Source organism: Polypterus senegalus, chromosome 4, assembly GCF_016835505.1.
Source record: "Polypterus senegalus isolate Bchr_013 chromosome 4, ASM1683550v1, whole genome shotgun sequence".
In the NCBI taxonomy this organism is placed as follows: Eukaryota; Metazoa; Chordata; class Cladistia; order Polypteriformes; family Polypteridae; genus Polypterus; species Polypterus senegalus.
Genome location: NC_053157.1, coordinates 154,002,752 through 154,025,248, shown reverse-complemented (window position 1 = coordinate 154,025,248; position 22,497 = coordinate 154,002,752). Strand labels below are relative to the sequence as shown.

At 36.9% G+C, this 22,497-nt stretch overlaps 1 long non-coding RNA gene across 1 annotated transcript in view; it reads right to left on the bottom strand.

The window, feature by feature from the left end:
• Positions 1–479: 479 nt before the first annotated feature.
• Positions 480–22,497, bottom strand: part of LOC120528625 — a 62,495-nt gene continuing 40,477 nt past the window's right edge. Inside the window, exons 3-4 of the long non-coding RNA XR_005633567.1 lie at positions 3,455–3,512; positions 480–806 (exon numbers count right to left, since the gene is read on the bottom strand). This is a non-coding gene — a long non-coding RNA (uncharacterized LOC120528625). The remainder of the gene's footprint in view (positions 807–3,454; positions 3,513–22,497) is intronic.

The following is a 22,497-nucleotide window of genomic DNA, read 5'->3' as shown; positions in this document are numbered from 1 at the left end:
TAAAAGGGGGGGGAACAGGTTGCGGTGGAGGAAATCAAGAAAGAGGAAATGAGGATAATTAAGCACAAGATGCAGTGGTGACTATCATGATGACAGCTTCCATAGTGGATGTGGAGACAGAAACAACAGATGAAGAATTAGATGACAAAACTGATGTACAGGCTAAGAAAATATAAATAATTGAGATGGAAAAAGGTTGCTCAAGAAATGCAGTTTAATGATTGTAGAACAGTGAGCACTGCAAATAGATTAAAAAAAAATAGTTTGGTTTAAGTATCCAGCAGATCAATGCTTTGTTTTTTTTTGTTGAAATACAATATCAGATGTGATTATGCATATATTAAACTCAGCTATGTAACAGAACCTTGTCAACCTATTACCAAATAAGGATAATTTTCTAGAGTTGGTTGAACTCCAAGGTAAGTATAATAATATCCTTCACCTTCACCTTGACCCCTTCAGGAAACAAAGAGTTTAAAAAATATCTATTTCTGTACTCAAAATTGCCTCCTAAGTGAGCTCACTATGTATTTAAAGAGAAATAAGCAACAGACAGAAAATGGTTTGGGGATGGCCACTTCATATACTGAAAAATCAGCAAAAATAAAAGAAACACGGTTAACATAAGCAGAGTTCACAACTAAAATGACTAAAACGTTGTATACTGTTCTTAAATATGGTGGAAGAAAGGAAGAGGAGGAACTGATGTGGTGGTAAGATGGATTCTGGGTACCTGTCGCCAGAGGTGACTTCAGCAGTGTGTGGACTGGTGGTGATGTCATCGAGAGGCAGGGTCTTTGGCTGAACTGCAGGGGAACAAGAGGATGGAGGATCAGGTGAGAGCACCAACCCGCGGTCTGGCTGACAAATAACACTATTTGAACCTGTAAACTGATCCCCATGCACACGTATGTGACAAGAGTCATTCAAAAAGGAAACAAGAATGCCTCAGTCTTCCATTTTACTTGATGAAACTATCTGGTGTGTCATGTACTGAGCAGGAATCTTTTGCAGTGCAAAATGCTTAATGAAATGAAAATTAAGGAATGATCCATTGAAATGTGCCTTGTACTACTCAGAACAGAACTTGAGAAAATGGTAATGAAAATGCTAAATGAGGATCATTTATGGCCAAGGATATGATGGGGCAGTTTAAATGAATGGCCAATACAAAAGATTTTAATCCAGGATACAAAAGCAAAATGAGAAAGCTTTGTATGTCCATCGTCTAAAACTGTTTGCTTTAGTCAAAAAGCATAACACCATCATTGTAAATTCACCAATATGCCTAACAGCTCTTCTGGGAATACACAGAGATGTAAACCCAGATTAGCAATCCCAAAATAGGGAACCTATTATACATTCTGTGGGCATGTGGAGAGACTTAAAAGTCTTAACCAAAGTTCTTCTGACAGTTGTGAAATTCCTCAACAAGTTAACAGCAAGAATCACTTAATACAGATGCAGAAACGATCAAGACACTGGTACAGCCTATCGATTTTAAATTTCTTGTTTGGAGTCCACATATCCCGTGTTTCTTGAAACAGCAAGTGCCTCAAATGCCCTGCAGATGGAGACTTGGGCCTGGAAGGTACATGGATCAATGCTAATGGCATTCTTACTGTATTGGAAGACCAAAGGTCTGAAGAACATATTAAAAAATACAATAAGACACTGTTCAAGTTGAAGCAGCAGGAACTGATGGAGCTCATATTATCGTAGAGCAGGCAAGGCATTGAAAACTACCTGCTAAGTTAATGCAGTGCCCCACCTCAGCAACTAAGGATTATCAACCAGTCTGGAAAATTATCACAAGAAAAGTGATATTTCAAGAGCTTCCGAGGCAATTTCAAGAAAAAATAAACTTAGGTGAAATACAACCTAACTCAACACATCACTTCACTGATTCACAGATCCATCTAGATGAAGAGGCATTGCAGATCCAAATGCTTTGGAGGCTCTTCATGTCCTCGGTAAGTTTTAAGGAGCTTAGAAGGAAGCTTGATGGACTGTTTCACTCAGAATATACATGCTATCATAAGAGCGCAAACATTATGCTACAATATTCACAGGAACAAGGCGAAGATTGCATTTCCAATACCCTCTACATGAGTGAAAATTTACAGTGCCTATGAAAAGTATTCATCCTTTTTTGAGTTTTCATAGTTTATTGTTATACAATATTGAATCAGAGTGGATTTGATTTTTTCAGGATAGTGATGGAAAGAAAATGACTCTTTAATATCAAAGAGAAAGCAGATCTCTACAAAGTGATTTTATTTTGTGTTTTTCATTTTCATTAGTCCCTTACCATCTATGTTCTGTGTCTGCAGTGGCAGGGCCTTGTTATACCTACGGTCACAAGGCCACCTAAGGCTTCTCTTTAAGACTCCTGTCTGCCTCAAAATTCAGGGGTGGCTTTTTATCGTATTAGTTGATCTGTTTTTGGCTTCCTGTCAAGTATTTGTCTTGTCCTTCCTGAGATTTTTAATTTGAGAGTTTAATAAGCATAAGCATTTTGGCATTTATATTATTTGTAATATTAGTTGTTATTTAAGGATTTTGAATTTGTTTTGCATTTTACTTTAGGTGTTGTGAGGACAAGTTCTAAACATGGTGAAATGTTTAAAACAAAATCAGGTGAAAACCTTCACTATCCAACCCAGAAGAGAGTCACCATAAGACCAGTTTGCCCAAGACTACCTGCCAGGCCCAAAGGAAAACTGTCTTAATAATTCTAAATATAAAGAAATGTCTTAAAATATATCAAAATACCCTACAAGAGAGAGGAATACCACAAAACACTGTGTGTAGGCAGAATGGTAACAATGAGTCTTTACAAATGAGGGATTTATTTAGAAAAATACAAAAAGATGTGCAAAAATACTCAAAAGAGCAAAAAGAATGTTTCTATAAAAAGGCAATCCAATAATCCAGTACTTGGATAAGAGACAATTTTGGAAAAGCTTGGCTTACTGCTGGAACAGGTGATGGTGAGGCCATAAGGGAGCACTTACCCTATGGTCTGTGTGTGGATCCCAATGCTCCAGTGGAGTGACAGGGATACTGTGCTGTGAAAACAGGCTCCATCTTTTGGATGAGAAATAAAGTCTAGGTCCTGACTCTCTATAGACATAAAAGATCCATGGTCATCTTTCAAAAATAGTAGGGTTTTTCCTAACATCCTTGCTAAATTACCCAAAACAGCCTAGCCATTCTGATCCCCTAATCATCCCCTGTCCCTTATAGGGTAAATATCTCTGTCACCCTTTCACCACCTGATAGTTAATGTGTGGTGAGTGTACTAGCACACAAAGTGCCTGCTGTCACATCATCCAGGAGAATATTGCACACTGGTGGTGACTGAAGTTGTTACCCACTGTCTTTGTAAAATGATTTGAGTAGCTAAATAAATATACTATATACAGTAAATGAAATTAACTAGCTAACTTACTAAGAGGGTGGCACCAGCAGCAATGACATCAGGGTGTTCCCACCTCCTGGGACTTCACCTACAAAAGACAAGTAATGGAGGCACATTTAAAAAGACTGTATATAATTACAAAAATGTGAAAAATAATAATTCAAAATTAAAAGTAAAACACAAATTCAAATTTACTTATAAAAGAGGCCCCAATTATAAGGGTGGTGCAATGAGCTTCAAGGAGCTCAACAGCTTAACAAAAGAAATGTTAAAGGAAATGAAAAATATATTAGGGAGATTGAATAGAGCAGTCAAAAGCAGGGCAAGAAGGTCTAAACTGGGAGGAGAAAATTGGTTGCAAAGCATCAACTTTAAAGGCAAATTGAAAATTCTAAAAATTGTGACTATCTAAAGTCAATTCCATAAACAATTACACCACTAGCCAAAGAGTCAATATTTTGTTTGAATTTACCCATAAACTTGGAAGCTATCCATGCTGCACCACAACTTTTTTTATGTGGTATCAATCAGATTAGTGGCCACAATAAGGCCACAGTAATAAAAACTAAGTGTGAAATGGAGTGAATCAAACGGCAACACAATGATGTCACAATCATATTGATAAAATTAAATAGCAGTTGAAAAACAAATTATTCTTATGTAAAAATTGGCAAAAAATACTAAATACATAAAAAATTGTACGTCTTACAAAATCATGACAGATGGGAATGTATTCAATTTTATTGTGCGTTACCTTCTGGCCTTCCATTATTTGAAGGACTATCTTGACTTCCATTTAGAACCAGTTAAGACTGGGACGTTCTCCAGTGTCTGCTGATAAAGTCACTGACCATGACTACTTTTACATATTTAAGTTATTCAGTTTGTTATTTTTTTTTTTTAATTTCTCAGATCTTTTAAAATTCAACTGTTACCATTGAGTAGATGGAAAATTTATGATAAAATTCATATTTACAAATAAACACTTTAATTTGTTCTTTAGTCTTTAAAAAATGTATTAAACAATCCACTGTGAGTTTCAATGTATGTTTATTAAGTACTTAAGGGACTGCACTAATCAAAATATGTATACTGCAATTAAATAACTCAAAGAAAGGAAATATTGTATTTTCATTCCTCCTGTAATTTAACAACACTGATCGCATCGAATTGAACAGCTTCTGCACCTGCCTTTCCCATGGGTAGAAATGTTATATTAAACGTATCCAATTAAATTTCTAAATGTAAAAGTATGCAGAAAATATATTCAGGCTGAGCTTAACACAGTTTTGTTATTATTTTAATTGCTTTACATTTCCATAATGATTATTCCAAGCATTGAATAGTAAATGTCAATGTGGCAGAATATGTTGAGCTAAATAACTGGCAGCTTCGGATGCTGTCTATAAATAGAATTTTACTTCTAAAATGTAATATTTAACCCTGTAATCTGAACTGTTGAATTGGATATTACCAAAAATATTAAGTTAAAACTTCAGCACTTTCATCTAATGCAAACCATCCTAATCTGGAAAAGTTCCAATGCAATGAAACTAAGAGAGCTCCTTTTATGGCATCTCTTTTTATTATTAAAATAAATGATTTGCAATTCTCAGAAATTTACTTTGGCACTTACTGTCTTTCAGAGTTTCAGTGGTACTTACTTTAGCATCATATGCAACGAGAAGTTTTCCTAGTTGGAAAACAAAGTATCTGGGGAAACTCCACTTCAGTGTAACAATCTAATGTCCAAATAGCATATTACTGCCAGCTGTTTTACGGTTTTCTTTACATACATTATTAACACAATGCAGAACCCATATCTACTATATAATAAAATTCTAAAGTCTGTGCTACCAGGCTCTGTGAGCAGTCTGGTTGGTCAGTTTGACTTAGGTGATGCGACGAAAGAGGAAGTGTGAGTGTAAGACACACAAGGAGGAGAAACGGCACGAGAAGCATGCTAAGAGAGTCACCCTTCAAAGATGGCAAGTTTAAAAGTGAACAGTATGTAAGAAAGCCACCTTGAAAATAATGGCAGAGTCTGAAAAGCAGGCTTTACAGGAACTTGTTCAAAGAAAGGGAGTGCTTCTGAAGAAACATTCACATACACATGAATACCGAGGAAAGTAGCTGAAAGTGCACATAGGGCAAGAGATAGTAAATATTTTTAAATTATTTTATTGCCTGATTTCAAAGGGTAGAGTGGCTTGTACTGTATATATGAATAAACCAATGTTTGTATTGTAGATACCAGGTTAAGTGGCAATAAGTATTTACTATTGTTCTCTTTCAGTATTTCCTTCTGCACAACATTGTAGTTGTACTGTGTTTTTCTGTGGGCTGCAGAGAAAGGATCACTAAGTTGCTTCCACTCTTGATTGGTTAATGGCTCTAATTGCTCACCAAAAGTATGCAAGATAAATACACAGTGACAAAAACATACAGAATAAAAGACTGTTTATTAAATATATCTGCCTCCCTTTAAAAGGTTTGCATCCACACAGCTGAAGGATATTTTATATTGTAGCTGTGAACAGAAAATCCATGACAAAAATGCAACACCTGTTGAAAAGTCCAAACTGTGTTCCAAGTTAATTGGTTTAGAGATGCAATCAGCCTGCCAGAAACTAACCTACAGTTTGCCAGCACTACAATAAAAAGAGAAACACTGTCAGATTCAAATGAACATAGAGCTTCATAGTCTAAGAATAGCATCCACCCCGAGGCACACGCCGAGTTGTTGGAGGCTGTCTGTGCATCATAAGATGAGGACTGCACTCACTGTACTACTTGTTTTTTCTTCAAAGTAACAGTATTAAACATAATTCTACTTGATATAGTTTGCAGCTGCTTCAAGATGAAACAAATCTCTCAGAAACTGTTGAAAGCAGATCGTAGAGTTCTCACTCTGTACGTGTCAGTCAGCTTTCTTCTGCCATTCCAGGACATCTTTAATGTTCAACAGGAAGGTGATATATAAAGAGAAAGCTTCAAGTCTGTTCCCTGTGGGATGGCACAAATAGTTGATTTGCTTCTAATGAGGATAAGCTCCAGAACTCCAAAATGCCATAATATATAAAATTGGTTCATCTGGACTATAGCTATCCAGGCGAAAAACCTTCCAATATGTTCCAGTAAGTCAACCATTAAGGTATAAGTATGGTGTTTTTCAAGTTGAAATTATTTCTTCATAATCATGGTATTAGTTTACCTCATGAAGTTGCAGTCTAAAGTGAAGCATCTTTATATATATGACATCCAAAGTCTGTCTGTCTGTATGTCTGTCTACTTTTCATGAGAGAACTACCTAACGGATTTAGATCGGGTATTTCCTATAATTTCCTTGAACATTCCGGTTGATTTTGCAACTACTCGCATTGCGCTGAGTATCATAGTTTGCTATAAATCAGTACCGATTTATTTAATCCAACAGAAATGTAGTGGGTCGAGGGGAGGGGAGCGGGACCTCCTCTCTAACATTACCTCCGCTTAGGTAGCAAATGAGAGAACTCTTTTACAGATTTAGATAGGGTTTTTTTTTTTTACTATAATTTGCTTGAACGTTGATTTTGCGACTTCTTTCATCGCGCAAAGGATCACAGTTCACTTGCAGTAGTGATATATATTCACAGTAATCTGAGACAGAGGCAGCAGGCCGAAGGGAGGGGGAAGCGTGACACCAGGAGTGGGGAACCAGGCAGGGCCCTTCTCACTCACGTAGCAGCTTTCATTCGAGTTGGTCTACCTCTGCATTTTGGAGTGTACCTTGTCTGTGCTTAGCTAGCGATACCTGTTTGTTGATTTTTAAAGTTTGTCCTGTTTCATTACTACTCGGGTGGAGCTGCGGGGGACGGTTAGAATATTATAAATTAAAAAAACATAACTAGCCCACTTAATGTTTCATATTGGAGCCAATGAATTCCAGGGTCCTTTTTTTGAATACATTTACAGCAATCAGGATATCACTAAACAAGAGCCTGTATTGTAAAACTATTAATAGAGGAACATTCTCAAAATTCTGTTTGTTCCTACTCTGATTTGCATGCTAGTGCTATGGATTATATTTTACAGGGTAATTTTTGACAAGTGAATAGGGTACAGTAAAGTTCTTATTTAAAGGTTCCAGATAAAAGGAAGTTGAGAGGAAAGGGAAAAGAAATCAAGAGGTTTGGAGGTGCTCGTGAGAGAAAGGAGCACTCCATATATATGATGGAGTGAGGTCTCAGGTTAAAATGAGTGTTGTGGTAACTGTGGTATAGTGGGTCCACAGCTCATAGCAAAGGCCCATTTTAAATAAATAATCACGGCGCTTGAGGCTTAGCGAGGGAGCGTGGTAGGTGTGGTTGAAGCAGTTCTCAGGGCAATCTGAGGTGTGGGCATTTCTCACCTAAGTGCACAGGTGAGAGACTGCCCACATCTGTGATTGTTCCTGGGGCTGCTAATTTGTTGCAGCTGCTATGCCCTCTCAACATATATAGAAGTGCGAGTTGGCTAGAAAGGGCAGAATGAAAAAGAGAAAGAGAAGAGAACGGAGGTTGTGGAGGAAAAAGCAGGAAGCAGTGAGGAGAGAGAGAAAGCCGGTGCGGGAGAACAAATGAGCGAAATCAGGCTTGTGGCAGCTGAGCAGGCAGCCCGGGTGTTTGGCTGACACCCGGGGGAGTAGTAGTTGTGGTCACTCCCACAGAGTTTGCTTTGGAGGACGGGAGTGACCGGAAGGCAGAGGACTCTCTGCATAAGGCCGTGGAAGGCAGCAGGAGTCAGGATTTGGGATATGGTGTTCCCAACATGAGAACCTTGGTTGCTAGGGGAATCCCAAGTCGCTGTTCGGTGGTGCCTACCGGAGCCAAGGATCGGAAAGGCGACTGACCAGTTAGTAGCAGAGAAGGTCAGCTGCAAGTAGGGTGACTCCCCTATTGAGAAGCCCAGACAGGGGTAGTAGGGGAGTCGCAGGTATTAAGGCACCAGGCTTCTTGTTGTTGGTTTTTAAAAGAATGCTTCCTGCTATATTTTAACCTCATTGTTTTAAGAAGACTTTTTTCTATTGTTTTTAACCTCCACGTTTTCACTTGCTTTTATTGGGTTATTTATTTATTGAACTTTTGAAACACTGCACTTTATTTTGAACACTTTGTTTTTAATAAAAGCACTTGACACTTTTTGCACCATCCCCTTGCTTTGTTGTTGCCTCACTGCTAAGCTCATCGGTGACATTACAGACGGTGTTGGGTTAAAAGGGCTCCCAGAAGCTGAAAGGGAGCATGGAGCTGAACCCGCATCGTCACAGTAATAGACGAGATCCCAGATAGAGTAGGTCTGCATTAGCAATCTTCTTTAAGTCCTTATCTCTTTGATCTGGTTATGGATGCGTTGAGTCATGGGATAAAAGACCAATCTCCCTGGTGCATGGTTTTTGCTGATGACATTGTGTTGTGTAGCACCAGAAAAGAGGAAGTGCAAAGGAAACTGGAAAAATGTAGAAGGGCTTTGGAAGATGTAGGACTGAACATAACCAGGAAGACAACAGAATATATGAGGTTTGATGATGAAAAGAATTCTGAATTTAGCATGCAGGGAGAGCTATTGAAAATAATGGATACATTTAAATATCCAGGATCAGTGTTAGCCCAAGATTCAAGACTAGATGAGGTGATAACCCATAGAGTGCATTGTGGATGGAGCAATTGGAAGAAGGTACCGGGAGTAATGTGTGATCGAAGAATGAAGGCGATTTTTAAAGGTAAGATTTTATAAACAGTGATAGCACTATAGAAATAATTAGTGGAACTGAGAAAAGGGTAGTAAAGGGAGCAGAAGAGTAGAAATTAAATGTGGCAGAAATAAGAATGGATGTGTCGAGTTACAAAAAAAGTACAAAATAAGAAATGAGACAACAAAACTGGGAGAGATACAGTATCTAAGAAAGTACAGGAAAGTAGACTGAAGTGCTATGGACATGTGATGAGGAGAGACAATAAACATATTGGCAAAAGAGTGATGGGCTTGGAAGTAGAGGGTAAGAGAAAGTGAGAGAGGCCAAACCAGAGGTGGATGGATAAAGTAAAAGAAGATCCGAAAGAAAATGGTTTGACTGAGGAGGAGGAGGACTGTGCTGTATTGAGAAGGTAGCTCATTCACACTGATGCCACAGAGAAGTGGGAAAATATGAAGAGGAAGAAGAAGAACAGTAAATCAACAAGTGCAATGTTGCTTCTCTCCAATACCATAATTAGTATTACAATGTTACCTTGAACTTTCTGTTCTCCTAATCTGAAAAGTCTCAGACCACTTGCCTTAGTGAAATTAAAACCTGGATGGAACAGAAGTCTTTAAAATTAAATTGCAACAAAACTGAACTTCTGCACTTTGGCACTAAAGCTCAGCTTAAGAAAATGAGCTCCCTCTCAGTCACTCTTGACAGTGATCTCATCAGACCTTCTTTTAATGCAAAGAATCTTCGTGCCATTTTTGATTCCTCCTTTTCTTATTCCAGCCACATAACATCCCATTAAGAAACTTTCTTACTTTCACCTCCGTAACATATCCCGTGTTCGCTCATTCCTCTCCTTTTCTAATGCTGAGAAACTTTTCCATGCTTTCATCACATCCTGCATCGATTACTGTAACTCTCTACTAGCAGGTGTTACTTCTAATCTTATGTCACAGCTTCAGTTGAATCAAAACTCTGCTGCAACTCTGTGCTCCTTACACAAACAAGCAACACCCATATTGCTTCACCTCCACTAGCTCCCTGTGTCTTACAGAATTGAATATAAAATTCCATTATTAAACCACAAAGCTTTAAATGGCCTTGCACTGGACTACATCAGTGGCCTTCTCCATCGCTATGCTCCTGTTCATCCACTAAGGTCTCTGCTTCTGGCAATCTTGTTGTGCCCCACACTAACCTGCATTCTATGGGTGACAAGGCCTTCAGCTGTATAGCACCCAGACTTTGGAATGACCTCCTTAAATTAATTAGATCATCTGACTCTATTCATTCTTTTAAAAAACAACGTAAAACTCATGTTCAGGAATGCTTTTAGCTTAACCTGACATTCTGCCACCTCTGTCAGTCTTCCTCTCTGTCCAGATGCTCAGTATAATGTATGTGTGTGTATTATATCATAAATTATGTTATTTGCTAGGCTTTCTTTTAATACTGAATCTAGTATTTTACTCTTGTTTATTGTCTTTTATTGTATTTAATGCCTTTGTATATCCTGTATCAATCTGTTTTAATGTTCTGTTCAGGATAGATCTGTATCCAATGCTACATACACCTGCTGTTTCTTTATGAGACTTTATGAAGCGCCGTGAGCATGGGAAAGGTGCAATATAAATAAAGTGTATTATTATTATTTATTATACCGTTGCAAACATAATTTTACAATTCTTAACATCACTCCAGTTTTCCTTTATCTAAAAAACTTATTTGTTAGAACTTAGACTTTATACCTCACTTCTAGATAAATGTGTTAATTTGTAACTTCTTTTTCTCACTGTGCAGCTCAGAAAAAGCTACAGCTGCAAAGAGTTAAAACAGGAACAATACAATGAGGATGTGCTCCTTCATACAACGTTTACTTAGACTTCACTGAAGCTAGCATGGTTCACATTGTCACAAACTCGAGACAGAGTCATAAAAAGGTTTGGGGCAGCCACCCGTATAATTTGGTTTCCTGGCTGCAAAGTTGCTTTTAAATTGATAAAGCACTGATGTGCACAAAACCGAGTCCAAAACAGAACTGAAGGAATAGGAAAAAAGGTGGAGGCTTTTAAAGGGGAAGACAGGAAGTGAAGTCAAAGGGGTCATGTAGGTCTTCTGCCATTGGTGCAAACCCGGACGTGACATCACAGGGGCCGGAGCCGGAAAAGTCTCCTTCCATTGGCTCAGTCCCGGAAGTGACGTCAAGAGGACCAGGTGGAATCTCCAGTGAATAGTCTGCAGGCAAGGGAGAAAAAGAGTCAGTGCACTCTGTCATATCCCGGTATGTCTGTTCTTACTCAAGCCCTTTAGCTGCCTCCCATGCGCACGTGTGTGACAACATACAGAAACCTTCCAAAATGCTCCGATGTCACCTGCATTATTTTGCCCTCATTATTATTTACAGCATTTCCCATCTTCTGAGTTGTCTCTCCTTCCAACTAAAGCTCACCAGGCTGATAATGTGCTTTTTCAACACACATTTTTATTATTTTTTTTATTTTTTATTGGAAGAGTTGTTAAAAGCAGGTAAAAATGGAAAGCATATGTTTCAACCATTTCTCCCTGCATGTAAAAGTAAAGATCAATTTTTCATTATTTTCAATCATTTTGCACAGACTTGAATGTGAATTCATATTATTCAATGTACTCTCGTAAAGAATGATTGCTTCATTCCTTGGAGTGGTATTATAGCAACTGGTAATGTCTTTTAGGGTAATCGAGCTAATTACAACTGTGCATATATCTCTTGTCCTTTGGGCTGTCATGGAAAAAATATGCAATTTGTTGTATTAAATGTGTAATTTTAGATTCAGTGATCACATCTGAATGTCTTTTGGGAGCTATCAAATTTGGTTGAATAATGAAAAAGATCTGTTTTACATACATCCTTCTTATTCAGTATATGCCTATATTTAGGCAGTTTGAATTCTATAGATTTAAATATTAGGTACTTCATCGTTTTCTCTCCCTGAGAATGGAAAAAGAAAATGTTGTCATTATTCTTGAAATGGAAACTGAACACATATATTTTACCTAGATTTTAGTGACCTTTTTGAATGTAAAGGTCACTTCTATTTCACACTCTGCATACAAATGTTGCTTCTAACTGTGTCTCATCAATGTACCCAATAGGACTCCACATGAAAGTGAGCTTTGGTGGACTTCTGAATTGTAGCTGATATTTATGTACTGCTAAAAAAACAGACTTTATCCTTCATATTGTATATAAATGAAACAGAATTTTGGAAAACGGGACATGACAGTTATAAAAAAAAAAACTGTCAGTCAATTTCTGTAGAATACAAAGTGCTACGTATACTGAGTCACACAGAGCTGAATAGTATTGAGATTTGGAGGCCAAGAAGGGCAGAGGAATGGCTTTGCCCTCCTGTGCCACCTGTTCACTGTGTGTTTTCATGTCAAACAATTATCTGTTTTAGAACAGGAAGCAATCAAGACAGTAAAAATCATGTGAGAAAAATAAAAATCACACTGAAGTGAAAGCTAAGGTTTCAAAAAATCAATATAGGAAAAAAAATACCTTTTGTTCAAATCGCAGTGCAGGGCTCATTGTTCAAACCCCCCTTTAGGAGGTAAGTTTCATGTCAGTATTTGACAGTTCTTTATCAACACTGACCTCGGTACATTAAATTAGGTTCCTATTTAAAGTGAACAGAGCTGAACCCATGGTGCATATTTTAGTGTTTAATTGCTTCTTTATCTTATACTTTGTGTAGTATGTCTAAATTGGGCTAAATTAAGAATTTCTGTATGTCACGATCTGGACTTTGTTTTAATTTTTTATAGCCTTTTGTTCGGCCTTTAAAAACAGTGGAGATATTGTTTTGAGGTGTTAGTGGTTAAGTATTTAATTGGTCGAATCATTTTTTAATTTAGGATGTTTTTCAAGATGTTATTTGTGAAATACGTCTTCCTGAGATACCATTTTGTATTTATCTTGGATGTTGGAATGTTTTGCTGTTTATGATACATGGATACCAGACTGTCACCAAGCAGGTAAACCAGGAATGTGCCATAAGTGATGTCATTACCCCAATCATATAAAAATCAACGTTGTACACTTCTTGTTGCCCAAGTTTGTGGATTTGTCTAAAGAATTAAAAAGGGCTTAGGAGAATATCTGCTTTTCTTCAGTTTTCCTAACAGCTACATGTTTCAGTATGGCCCTGTTTGTTGATCTGCATTGGTTTTTGACACTCTCTCTATGTCGCTTGACATACAACTTTGATTTCACACCCTAAACGTGTTCTTTAGATCTCAGATTTCTCAGTTGCAACCCTTCTTTATTTTAGTTACTAGCTTGCCCCCCAATTCCACTGTTCATCCCTGTGATCTCCTAGTTTGGAGATTTCATTGTATCATTTTGAATGTAAGAGCTGATACAAAAAACAATATTAAATTAAAGAGCAATAAAAATGCAGGTAAAAACAGACAATAACTTTGAATAATGTTAGTGTTTACCCCCCCGAGTGGAACTGAAGAGTCGCATAATGTGGGGGAAGAATGATCTCCTCAGTCTGTCAGTGGAGCTACTCCTCTGCCTGGAGATGACACTGTTCAGTGGATGCAATCGATTCTCCATGATTGACAGGAGCCTGCTCAGCTCTTAACATAATAAAACCCAAATTAAATAAATAATAATTAATTAATTAATAATAATTAAATAAATAAATAAATTCAATTAAAAAACACTGTAGCACATTATATGAAGAACACACATCTTTGACTCACAACCATCCCAAAGAAGCAAAATGTGTGTACTGTACTGAAGTATAGTTTTACTCCACTATACTATGCTGCACCAGTAATTTCAATTTTTATTTCTGCGGCATGTTAAATATTGTCTCCCTGGCCAAACTAATGCATTAAAATTATGGCCTTCCTCTTTTTCTCTTAGCTTTGACGTTACTCACTTTTCTTCCTATTAGCTGTTTGACCCACTCCAAAATCTTTGCAGTATGACATATTTGATTATCATGAAAGCATAAAAATGATCAAATATTTTTGGAACATATCTTTAATTTTTCAATTAATGTTTAATTGTATGTATATTTTTGAAGTATGAGGTCTCTTACATAAACTTAAAATATAAAAAGTTCAGTCTACTGATAACTGCTGCCATTTATGAACAGTGATTTTCAATACAGTGTGTCACCACTGGAGACTTTACCAATGCTAAGACATTCCAAGCTACAGAGAATGTATTGTTCGAGTACAAATTCCATTATATTTCTCAAAAAGAAAAGTTAACAAACAAACAGAAAGCATTGTGCCACAACAAACATAAGACCACCAAACATTTTCAATTCTCTTTGACTTTTATGTGAAATCCAACTCACCCAGGGCATTCTGTTCCAAAAACTTCCCTCTGGCGAATGTCTTTGTGAAGTGAAAGATAAAACATCTAAAAACTTTTTCCATGTGCAGTTTTTCTTACTAATCAGGTCTGAGTTTCTATTCAGTATCTATGTATACCTGCACACTAGACTGTCTGGACATTTTAATCCTACTATCTCTTTATTTTTTATCGCCCTCGTATGCTGGATCATATTTTATCATTTTATATTTTATCTTCTTATTTTTATCTTTTGTATTCTGTGTTGTCCTTGTATGTTTCACTTATACTATCAAGACAAATTCATAGTACAGTACACATTATAGTACCTGGCCAATAAAGTGAATTCTGATTCTTATTCTGAATCTGGTACATAATATGCTTTCCCCACAAAGTGAAAGTTTCTTTGCTGGGGAATTACTTTTGTGAATTATTCACCATTTGTTATATATTATTAATAGCACTCTTGAGTACATCCACTGCAAATTTTATGTGAAGTTCTCTGGGATTCCATGTCAGTTTACTGACCACCTTGTAGTACTGTATACAGTATGTCTTTCCTATTCCACTTACGTTACTTAAGTTGCATCATCGCTACTTAATAGTAGTTTTTAAATATGACTGTTTCATTAAGTGTTTTAAGAAAAATAATTGTTTTAGGAAAGTCGAGGCACAATTTCACTTTATTGCTGATATGGTGTTTGTAGACCCCTATTTTTCATAATAAGGCTCTTAATATTGGTGGGCATCCCATTTCATACCCGCGCTTATCTGCTTCAAGTAATCATACACTCTGCAGTCTTTCTGGGCACTCAGGGTTTCTTTCATTCTGCAATCTTTCCTCTAAATTATCAGTACCTTATTTACTTTTACCTTTTACTTAAGGTCAGTCCTTTCTTTATTCAGTTTTATTTCAACAAGCTGTTTTCAATCAAAACCTGTCTCAATGTTGTACAGGATGCCAGTAAACAGCCTCTTGCTATTTCAGTTAAGTGAGATTCAGATCTGCACCCATCTTCTGCCCTGAATTGGGGTGCAATCTTTAAGTCAAAAACTGCAAAAATGTGAAGTATCAGTTTATTCAATATAAAATTGACCATAGGATTTATTGATTTCCAATGAAGCAATGTTTAATAAGTTTAGCCTCTGATCCGGTTTGTAATTTATGCTCTCTTAAACAGCCTGGTTCTTTTTTTCATATGTTTTAGTCCTGCGCTCAGGTCGTGTCTTTATGGACCTCCATTTCCACCTTTCTTTCTCTTGTTTTGGATGTCTTTATTCTGTACTCTCCACAGCTTTTGTTACTTCTTAATTTTTCATTGTACTCCTTTTTATTCACTAAAAAGAAACTTATGTTTGAGTGTGCTTTAGCTTCTAAGACCCTCCTGGCATCTTTGTTGGAAAAAGCAAGACCAATATCTTATATGTTCCTGGAAGAACTTGCTGTATTTTATAACTTAATTCTTAGAAACTTTCAGCTGCTCATATTAATTGTTTTCTTTAGAAAAAGGAGCTGCATTTATTAAAAATCACTTATCTTTTTTTTTTCTCCAGTCATCTCCGAATGGGGTGAGGTTTTTGGATTCAAGGGGTGAGTGCAAGTGAGCTGGGGACTTTTTTCTCTTTTTGATGTTACACTTTTCTTATCTGGTCGTTCCCCTTTTTTCCTCTCTGTTTACACAAAAAGAAAAATAATGTGTTGATGAAAGATTTATTTGAAGCTATTTAAGTGTAAGTCCTGCTGTTTTAAATAGAACTAGCAGGACAGCTGTATTATGTGTACAGTGATGCATATTTTCAGCATTACTGCTTATTAAATGTGCTATACTTTGTAAATTGATATGTACCAGTCATAGCACATTGGCAATGTTAAAGATCTGTGAAATTGTAATGCCAATGAGGAATTAGAAGGTTCATTTTAGTCCACAAATTTTTTTTTAATTTGACTTTAATTCAGTGCTTAAAATTGGTTGTTCAAAGATAAAGCACCATATGTAAACTCATTTGTTTTAGTCACAACTGAGCTGTTCATAATAAAAGGGTAACTTTTATCCCAATATCCACCTTATAGAATGAAGAGGCCATCTTCAACAGTCTGTCTATATTTGGCCTCATTCCAGTCCCTTTGGAAATTAAATACTCCCATAACAGAATATTGCTTCCACCATTAACAGTACGGCAACTATTCTTCAGGTGATGAGCTGTTCTGGAGGTGGCCAAAAATAACATTTTGTATTCAGGTCAAAAAGTACTGTCTTGGTTTTGTTATACCGCAAAATGTTTTTCCAGATGACTTTATAGGCTCCCGAGTGTGGGTTTGCATACCTGAAACAAGACTCACTGTTGTTTTTTTAAATAATAGATCTCTTCTTACTACCTTCCCATGTAAATCGCAATTATGAAAGGCTTGGTATAATGTTAGGACATATACAGTGCATCCAGAAAGTATTCACAGCACATCACTTATTGCACATTTTGTTATGTTACAGCTTCATTACAAAATGGATTAAATTATTTTTTTTCCTCAGAATTCTACAGTACACACAACACTCCATAATGACAACGTGAACAAAGTTTACTTGAGGTTTTTGCAAATTTATTAAAAATAAAAAAACTGAGAAATCACATGTACATAAGTATTCACAGCCTTTGCTCAATACTTTGTCGATACACCTTTGGCAGCAATTACAGCCTCAAGTCTTTTTGAATATGATGCCACAAGCTTGGCACACCTATCCCTGGCCAGTTTCGCCCAGTTCTCTTTGCAGCACCTCTCAAGCTCCATCAGGTTGAATGGGAAGCGTCGGTGCACAGCCATTTTAAGATCTCTCCAGAGATGTTCAATCGGATTCAAGTCTGGGCTCTGGCTGGGCCACTCAAGGACATTCAGAGTTGTCCTGAAGCCACTCCTTTTGATATATTGGCTGTGTGTTTAGGGTTGTTGTCCTGCTGAAAGATGAACCATCGCCCCAGTCTGAGGTCAAGAGCGCTCTAGAGCAGGTTTTCATCCAGGATGTCTCTGTACATTGCTGCAGTCATCTTTCCCTTTATACTGACTAGTCTCCAAGTTCCTGCTGCTGAAAATCATCCCCACAGCATGATGCTACCACCACCATGCTTCACTGTAGGTATGGTATTGGCCTGGTGATGAGCGGTGCCTGGTTTCCTCCAAACGTGACGCCTGCCATTCACACCAAAGAGTTCAATCTTTGTCTCATCAGACCAGAGAATTTTGTTTCTCATGGTCTGAGAGTCCTTCAGGTGCCTTTTGGCAAACTCCAGGCGGGCTGCCATGTGCCTTTTACTAAGGAGTGGCTTCCATCTGGCCACTCTACCATACAGGCCTGATTGGTGGATTGCTGCAGAGATGGTTGTCCTTCTGGAAGGCTCTCCTCTCTCCACAGAGGACTTCTGATGCTCTGACAGAGTGACCATCAGGTTCTTGGTCACCTTCCTGACTAAGGCCCTTCTCCTCCGATCGCTTTAGATGGCCGGCCAGCTCTAGCAAGAGTCCTGGTGGTTTTGAACTTCTTCCACTTAAGGATGATGGAGGCCACTGTGCTCATTGGGACCTTCAAAGCAGCAGAATTTTTTCTGTAACCTTCCCCAGATTTGTGCCTCAAGACAATCCTGTCTCGGAGGTCTACAGGCAATTCCTTTGACTTCATGCTTGGTTTATGCTCTGACATGAACTGTCAACTGTGGGACCTTCTATAGACAGGTGTGTGCCTTTCCAAATCATGTCCAATCAACTGAATTTACCACAGGTGGACTCCAATTAAGCTGCAGAAACATCTCAAGGATGATCAGGGGAAACAGGATGCACCTGAGCTCAATTTTGAGCTTCATGGCAAAGGCTGTGAATACTTATGTACATGTGCTTTCTCAGTTTTTTTATTTTTAATAAATTTGCAAAAACCTCAAGTAAACTTTTTTCACATTATCATTATGGGGTGTTGTGTGTAGAATTCTGAGGAAAAAAATGAATTTATTCCATTTTGGAATAAGGCTGTAACATAACAAAATGTAGAAAGGTGACTTTCCGGATGCACTGTATGTTTGTTTGATTGAAAAACAGAAACCCTGAAGGCAGTGTGACAAAAATGGCACTTTTATACAAATGTGGTCGTCCTGTAAATCAATTATCATTATTGATTTGGCAATCCCGATACTCTTTAAAACTGAATATTAAATTAACTCCTCAGTTGGCATTACTTGGATTGGATATAGATTAACCAAAATGTCACAGTTTTTATTTTACAAACTTTGTTGGTAGCAAGATTGGTTATAGCACGACACTGGAAATCATCTATTGCCTTAATATTTTCTGACGTCTTGGAAGAAAAAGACCTCTGTGCTTCTTTTGAAAAAATGAATGCAATTAAAAATGATACCTTCCCTAAATATGAAAAGGCTTGGTTATACTGGTATAACCAATTGTATTAAGCCATATATTAAATAAAGATGCTACTTTAATTAGGTATTGTAGACTAAACTCTATGATTGCACTCATTATCAAGTATTCAATGGGTTTGAAGAGGGGAGGCCACTTTTTTTTTTTGGTTGTTCTTCTTTCGCTACTATAACTGTATATGTTACTGTTAGTGAAGAGTTTTCTCTTTTAGTTCACGGTTTACTGTTCTATGTATTAACATTCCCTTTAATTAATGTTTTTGTTTAACAGTAATAAATAATTATAATATCATTGTTGTGTGATTATGTAATATGTAATGTTACAGTGTTGTTTTCCCCTGTACATTGGCTTGCCTACCCTTTAATAAAATTCAGTTAAAAAAAAGCCTCTCTTAGTTTTGCTTGCATTCTGCTGTAGTGGATCTATTTATTATGTTCCCACACAATATGATTTTCATAAAATCACACAGGAGTGAAATCTCTGAAAACTAAGATCTTCCTGCTCATAGCAATAAAGAAAACTGAGCACCAATATTGTATTCAAATGCCTGTTAAGGACAATCTTTGTCACATTAACAATATCTAGAACAATGTTTTCTTATATAAAGTTGCAATGTATGTTCAGTTACCCACATTTTTAAATGCACTATTTTTATAGCAAATATATAAATCATGTGTCACACAAAATAGATGTTACTTTGTAAAATGAATGTTTGGCGATACTTTTAAGATAATAAAAAAGTTACCATTGGTTTCATAGTTGCTTGCTTTAAAAATGATGGGAGACATGCTTTGTGGCCCATCGCACGCACATAGCACATCAATGATTTTAAAAAGCAATTTTGCCCATGTTGTTCCAAGTCATGTGTGAGTACAAATATTTCTTTAACAGCCAATCAGTTAAGAGTTTGAAGTGAAGCAGGAATAGTAGGGAACACCACTGCTACATCTAAAATATGAGTTTAAGTGTTGTCTCAATTCTCACATCATCCCTTTACGTCCTAAACATCAATGGTTACTTTGCAATTTTTTCTTATGTCAAATAAACAGAGGATGGAACAATTAACAGATTGCTAGTTTTTCATAACTTGGAAGCCTGAAGAGTTCATGGGTGCATGTCCCTAAAATGTCATAACGCTAAGTACTTTGTTTTCTCGTGCTTAAGATTGTTTGTTAATTAGTGTTTAGTGTTTCCCAAAGCCTTTTATAACTAAAGTAGTACTTAATATCGTCCAAAAATTAATTAGTGAACTGACACTCTTGTTATTATTAACATTCTTTATTTGGACTTTGCCTGTGAGTGTAAAGTCTAAAGACAGAGGTCGCCTTAAGAAGATCACAGAAAACACTGATGCTGTTACTTGGACAACATAATAACAACAACAGCAACAATAATATAGGTCAATACTGCGATATAAAATTATAATGTTTAGAGAATTGATAGATGTATGCTGTTAGTGGAAATGGAACTCTTTGCATCTTTTAACACCTGTAAAAAATTTTAGTACATAATAAGTTAACTAATCAAACTTCCTGTGTAATCATTCACATTGTTTAAAGTCGGAGGGTGAACTGTGGCTGCGGAAAGGAAGAACACCGCATACCAAAGCACGCACATTATTGTAAAGCACACTCTAGGAATGTGTAAGATGCTATTCTGGTTCTGCAAAAGTCCACATGGGCTTCCACAAGCCTAAGAAAGCAACATTTCTTTATTGTTTTTAAATCCTCCATAAGCTGTTTTTTAACTCCTCTTTTGTGAAGTGTTGCTTTCTTTTCCTACTATTATTCTTTTTTTGGAGGGAAGCCACTAGATTTTTGACTAATACGTTAAACTAATTTTACTTATTAGTTGCAGTTTTTCCATTTGTACATGTCTGGTGTGACAATATAACATATGTTTGATCACCGAAATACATGGGATTGATGTTTCTTTTATGAACAATCTGCCTTTCTGACAAACCACTGTGCATGTGAAAGACGATCATCCAGAAGGCTGGACAAAGGAGCTTTCAAAAATCAGAGTTTTGGAGTGACATGCTACTTAGTTAAACAAGTAACAATAACTTAACAGATACAGCCATTTATGAAGTATTAAAAAGTGAAAAACAAAACAAAATTTAAACCCCAATCAAGAGAAATAGAAAAAAAAAAGAAAAATCAATCTTTTTAAAAATTACATCAAATGATTAATAACATGAGATATTTGAGCATGTTATAGTAAGATAATATTAATTAATTTTTTCTATGTTTTAGAAAAGTTTTGTAAATATCTTCCAAGGCAGAGTTTATTTTTCTTTAATTGAAAATATTACAAAACACCACTTACACACTGAGTTAAAGATGGTGGGTTGGAATTCTTCCAGTTAAGCCAAATAAGTCTACATGCTAGTAGTGTAGTTTAGGCTGCTATAATCAACTTATCCCTAGGTACTTTAATGCTATACAGTAGTGCATCAAATATCTCTGGTAATGGATTAGGACTGATTATTACACAATAATCTAATCTAAAAAGTGTGTAAAAATTTTAGTCCCAAAATTATGTTAAGTTAATGCATTCCCAAAACAAATGGCCTAACCTATAGCTAGATGGCAATGCTCGCAGACTAGATTTTACCCTGGGTACATATTGGACAGTTTTAACTGAGATAAATGTGAATGAGAAAAAACCATTACTGGAATATTGGAATGGTTGTCATATATTGAACTAGAGTGTATTCTATGTGTGGCTGAGTTCAACGCTTTTTCTTAAATACTAATTGTAAGGTCCATTTAAAACTGTTTCCTAGGATCTGTGAAGGGTAAATTCTTGAAATGTTTTCATATTTTGTTGAAATGCTTTCTGAATCTTTATCAAGACTAGCCATTATGACCTCTAAGATTGATATGGGTGCAAGATGTGGAAAGTGCAGTATACTTTGTTTAAAAAGTTCTAATTTGTATATAGAGAAGTTCAATTTTCAGTGTAGCTGTTCATAAGATGCAAATGCATTGTTTACAAAATGATCTGTAAGTGTTAAATGTTAAATCCCTAGCATTGTCTTACAGACAGACCTCAATATGTGTGTCTTGGGAACTGCAGGTCTGACATCGTGTGCAGCAATACAGGGCGCCGCAGGGGACTGTACTTTCTCCGGTCCTGTTCAATCTATATACATCAGACTTCCAATATGACTCGGAGTCCTGCCACGTGCAAAAGTTCGCTGATGACACAGCTATTGTGGGCTGCATCAGGAGTGGGCAGGAGAAGGAGTACAGAAAGTTAATCAAAGACTTTGTTAAATGGTGCGACTCAAACCACTTACACCTGAACACCAGCAAGACCAAGGAGCTGGTGGTGGATTTTAGGAGGCCTAGGCCCCTCATGGACCCTGTGATCATCAGAGGTGACTGTGTGCAGAGGGTGCAGACCTTTAAATATCTGGGAGTGCAGCTGGATGACAAATTGGACTGGACTGCCAATACTGATGCTCTATGTAAGAAAGGTCAAAGCAGACTATACTTTCTGAGAAGGTTGGCATCCTTCAACATCTGCAGTAAGATGCTGCAGATGTTCTACCAGACGGTTGTGGCGAGTGCCCTCTTCTACGCGGT